At 37.5% G+C, this 5,525-nt stretch overlaps 1 non-coding gene across 1 annotated transcript; it reads right to left on the bottom strand.

The window, feature by feature from the left end:
* Window positions 1-237: 237 nt before the first annotated feature.
* Window positions 238-344, bottom strand: LOC128100266 (U6 spliceosomal RNA). Its single transcript, XR_008214767.1, has one exon. It is a non-coding gene; the product is annotated as a U6 spliceosomal RNA (small nuclear RNA).
* Between the last annotated feature and the right edge of the window lie 5,181 nt (window positions 345-5,525).

Below are 5,525 nucleotides of genomic sequence, written 5' to 3'. Positions count from 1 at the left end.
TCTTCCAGGACTTTATTGATTTCTTCTAATTTGTTTGCCCTTTCCTCTAGTTGTTTACAGCGTTCTTCACATTTTTTTGTCTTTTCCTCTACGCAAGCCTCTAGCTTCTTCATGATGTCATTCATAAGGCTGTTTTCTTCTGCTTCTTCTAATTTCTGATGTTCAGGTCTAGGTGTTGGAGGAGGGCTAGGGCCTGGTGATGCTGTATTGCTATTCATTTTGTTGTATATGTTTCTGCCTTGACGTAAACGCTTCACGAATTTGCGTGTCATCCTTGCGCAGGGGCCATGCTAATCTTCTCTGTATCGTTCCAATTTTAGTATATGTGCTGCCGAAGCGAGCACTTAAGACATGTTTTAACTCTCAGGTTTTAATGAGTTACCTAAAATATTTTCAAAATCATTCAAGAGATCATACATCACAATTCTAAATTAATTTTAAGAAAAACATTCTCCCTAAGTCTATGATCATCAGAATTGAGAGTTATAAATTTTCAAATAAAATGTTAAAATTCTTAACCATTTGAGTAATTTCACCCTTATAATTTTAATCATGTAATCTCCATTAATAATTTAAGTAAACATTTGAAGAGGAAAATTATTTCATAATTTAAAACTAATTAAAATGATAAATCTAATTTGTTGTGTAAAAAGTAAGAAAACATTATAGCATTAACACACAGGAGGAAAATAGTTTAAGCAAGTAACATAGTGGAATGGAGAAATTGCTTGGGGGGGTTAAGAGCACTGGCTCTTCTTTCAGAGGACCAGGGACTGCTTTCCAAAATGCACATGGAGATTCACATCATTAATAACACCTTCGTCTTGCATCCCTGGACATTGCATGCATGTGGTTTGTTCATACACAAAAATAAAAATAAAAAAAATATAGAACCAACACAGTGAGTATCAGCTCCCAGTTCCAGAATAAGATGGTGTGAAGTGCACAAAGAGACTGAAAATGTGGGTCAGAACAGTCAAGGCTCAATTTTCTCACCTGAGGCAGACATTTTCCACACAGCAAAACCAAGGCCCAGAAGTCAAGAACACTGAGTGCAGGACTGAGATTCATTTGCGTGGACCTTGAGCACCTATGCTTCATGAACAGACATCTGCTATCCAGGTTAAGGATCCTCCAGAGATCACTTGACATTGAAAGTAGGGCCAGGGAAAAACATTCACTCACTTGATGTGAAAGCTGCTTGCTGCTTCCACCTGTCAAGCCAGGCCCCAGCAGGATGAGTGCCCAACTTTTGCATTAAAATCAAACATTTTAATATGGTAATGAAGGCATTTGGCTGACAGTGTGATGTTCAGCAGGCCCTGGAAAGAGTATAGTGATCATAAACACTGAGGTAAATTGTCATTTTAAAAATGAAAATAAAAAACTTGTCTCATGTATTATGGGTTAAATTTCATTGCTCACAAAAGGCCAAAGGAAAATCCCCCTATCTTTCCCATCAGATTAAATTAAAAGTAAAAGTTATTGAAGGCCTGTTATTTGCAAATGATACAGAAAAGCACTGGGTAGGTATTTAAATAGTATTCTTTGGGGAACAAGAAGTTGTACATTCTTGTGAGATAGAGTAATTATATACTTTTGAGTCAATCTTTTTGATCTTGTAACAAATAAAATGTCCCAAGATCCTTTTTTCTACTGCTCATCCTTGTGATTGGTTGAGGTGTGTAATGGCAAGATTCACAATCAGAATCCTCAATGACTTTATTTGGAGATACAGCCTTTGAGCAGTTACTTAACTTTAAATGAGGTCATAAGAAGAAGGAAGGGCCACAATTCAAGAGGCAAATGTCCCTATAAAAGAGGATCGGTTTCCAGAGGACAGGCTACATACGGACACCTTAAACAGATGACTGTTGTGGGATGGTCTTTCCGTACACTGTGAATACGTATTGCTACCACTGTTTAATAAATAAACTGCTTTGCCCGATGGCAAAGCAGCTTAGAGGCAGGTGGGAAATCCAAGGAGAGAGAGAAGGAAGAGAAAGGCGGGGTTGGAGGAGACGCTGAGAGCCGCCTGGGGAAGTAAGATGCAATGCAACGCAGGTAAAGCCACAAGACACATGACTGTACATAGACGTATAGAAATGGGTTAATTTAAGATGAAAGAACTAGCTAGTGCCGGGCGGTAGTGGCACACACCTTTAATCCCAGCACTCCGAGGCAGAGGCAGGCAGATCTCTGTGAGTTCAAGGCCAGCCTGGTCTACAGAGTGAGTTCCAGGAAAGGCGCAAAGCTACACAGGGAAACCCTGTCTCAAAAAAAACCAAAAACAAACAAACAAAAAAAAAAAAACCCAAAAAACAAACAAACAAAAAAAGAGCTAGCTAGTAAGAAGCCTGATCCATAGACCAAATAGTTTCTAATTAATATATAAGCCTCTGAGTAATTATTTTAGAAGTGGCAGTGGGACTGTGGGTGGGAGAGATTTGTCTGGACCCTGGGCCCAAGTCGGACCAAGAAACTTCACCTTGCATTTGGCACCCATGAGGTGCTCATACACCTACATAAAGCCTAAAAAAGCTTCAAAGAAAGAGGGCTTCTAGACCCACAAAAACGAAGTCAAACCCAGTTTCTTGGTAACCACTTTTTTTTAGATAGGCTCTGTTTGCTGGTGGTGAACAAATACATGACTCCTTTAAGAGATGACTTCCTGGTTTGTGCTGCCTGCAGAAAGGCTCTTTCAAGAGGTCCTGCTATGGAACAATTAAATGGGGTTTGTGGGCAATGTGCTGCAAGCTGCTTGGTTGTAGCATGAACCCACTTCTTCCCAGAATTGAGACAGTGAGCAAGGCTCCCAGAGTTGGCAGTAAATGTACCTCTGCCATGTTGAAAAGCCAAACGAGGTGGAGCCAGCAGCCAGGGCCATTGCCACTTTCATCCTTGTCACACAGCTTAACAGTTTAAAAACTTTCCTGGTCAGAAAAGGATTACAGATATACAATAAAATAGATTCAGATGGAAAAAACCTCTAAATGGGCTACAAGATGTTAAAAAAATATATGTAGGCTTGAGAAAGAAAAGAAAAAGGGTATAGACAGTCCTTAAAAAAGAAATAGAGTAATAAAAAATAAAACAAGCCACATAAAGATGGAAAATACACAAAGAGTCTGGATTCTGATACTGTATGTTGTTGTGTTGTCTTGGGATTTTTTAAATGCAGAGAGACATTTTATTGTAAAGGCTGCTACATTAAACCAACATATATATTTTAAAGGTATCTTGATTTCAAAATTTGGGTCTAAGTATATGTTGCTTTGGAAAAGAGGTTCTGCTTTTGTTTCTACAGAAGGTGAGAACCTGTGGATTGCTTCTAGTCTAATATAGTTCCATTAAGGAAGACACCCTGAGAGGACTCCAATGGGATCTATGACCCAGATGATCCAAAATTCAGAACAGGTTCAAGGCAACTGGCTGTGACAATGCAGCCTCACAGACTACTACAGCCAAGATTTAACCATAATTCTAAATTTTCTCAGGATCCCCATAAGATTGCCAGTACCCCTAATCAGAAGGAAGTAGTATAAAAAGCTATGCACAAATTCCCAAAATATTGTTTACGAATGTTTGTTTTTATTTGAAGGGGGTTAATTATACATGCAATCTCTTTCTAAAAAAAGGGGGGATATGATATAGAAATGATAAATAAAGATAGATTAATGACTCTACTTTGATCCAAAACATAACTGTTAGTCTCAAAAGTTTTTACATTGATATGGATTTGGTTTATTGATGCAAATTTAATGTCATTTTGTTATACTGTGTGTGTATTTCTACTCTTGTTTAAGGTATTATGTTATGTAACTCATTTAAAATTATAATGTATCATTAAGAAATACAGATTAATAGTCATCTATAATAATCAATTTATAGTCATGTTAGTTAAGTTTTCTAGATATGCAAAGATATATTTCAATTAGATAAGTGATCTTCAAATACTTCAGAACCTACAGAATATGCCATTTAAAATGTTTTAAAAACTTAGACTTTTCTGGACAGTGCAACATGTCTGTTCCTGTCAACACCAATTTGCTTCAAAGAGGATGATGGCCATTGAGATACTACATATGGAGTTTATCTTATTCTTGGCAAACCTGGCTTTTTGGACAAGAAACTGCCCTTGCCTCGACCACTTGACAGTATGTTGTATAACCTGGACATGCAGGACCCATAGCAAGAAGACCACTGAACTTTGTCAAATCAAGGCAAGATGGTCCTTCAGGTTCCTGCTTCACTTAAGAAACTGTCAGACATTCTGCAGGACACAGAGGAAAGTGACTGATGAACGTTGTCAAAATAGGCAAACAGTTCTTCAAATTTCCTGCTTCACTGAAAAATCTGCCAGATACTCCAGACCTATAGGCTGAAGATAGATGTCCCAATGTTGCAGAAAAACTTTGGGTGACTGTTCAGGCAGTCAGATGTCTCTGTTAGTTCTAGAATTATGGAATTGCTTGCAATGCACTTCCTGTTTACTCAGGTAATATTATATCCTTCCGGGATCTTTGCTGGAGTTGAAGAGTAGATAGTTATAATTATAGTTTTCCTTAGTCATGATAAAAGGTAAATTAGATATTAAACTTTAGACTCACAAAAATAAGATAGATGATAGGGTATTTTCTTTAATTTTGATCAATAATTTTAATTTTGATAAATACAAATAGGCTAGATACTACAACTGTAATTCTTGCTTGATAATTGTTTGGTTATATGTAATTTTACTATGTTAAAATGAAAACCTTCTTTTTTGATTAGACAGAAAAGGGGAAGTGCTGTGGGATGGTCTTTCTGTACACTCTGAATGTGTATTGTTATCATTGGTTAATAAATTTTCTGCTTTGGCCTGTGGCAAGGGAGCTTAGAGGCAGGTGGGAAATCAAAGTAGAGAGACAGAGAGGAGAAAGGCGGGTTTGGAGGAGATGATGAGAGCCACCCAGGGAAGCAAGATGTAATGAAACACAGGTAAAGCCGCGAGATACATGACTGTACATAGTTTAATAGAAATAGGTTAATTTAAGATGAAAGAACTAGCTAGTAAGAAGCCTGAGCCATAGACCGAACAATTTCTAATTAATATATAAGCCTCTGAGTAGTTATTTTATCAGTGGCTGCAGGACTGTGGGTGGGAGAGATATTTCCCAGGAGGGAATGAGAAACTTCCCCTTACAGATGACCATATACAAGCCAAGTGGAGAGATTTCTCCCCAAATAGATTCTGCCTATACCATCCTTGTGACATTCATATTCCAGAACCATGAGAAAATTCCTGGTGTCTAAACCACCCAGTCTGTGTTATTCTCTTATAGTAGCTAAAGTAGACTAATGAAGACCTCCCAAATCTTACATTTGCCCAATTATGCATAAGTGATAGGATTATTATGTGAAAAATTAGATATTAATTCAAATGCAAAAGAATTTTGAATTATTTTTAAAAGAGGCTAACACCTTATCTGGCTATTTGTACATAGTTCTTTCATTCTCCTCTTAAGCCTCCTTCCCTTCTGTTC

The sequence above is a fragment of the Peromyscus californicus genome, unplaced genomic scaffold, assembly GCF_007827085.1.
Source record: "Peromyscus californicus insignis strain IS unplaced genomic scaffold, ASM782708v3 Scaffold_6__1_contigs__length_162567912, whole genome shotgun sequence".
NCBI lineage: Eukaryota > Metazoa > Chordata > Mammalia > Rodentia > Cricetidae > Peromyscus > Peromyscus californicus.
Note: the sequence above shows the minus strand (reverse complement) of the source record. Positions and strands in the feature narration are given on the sequence as shown.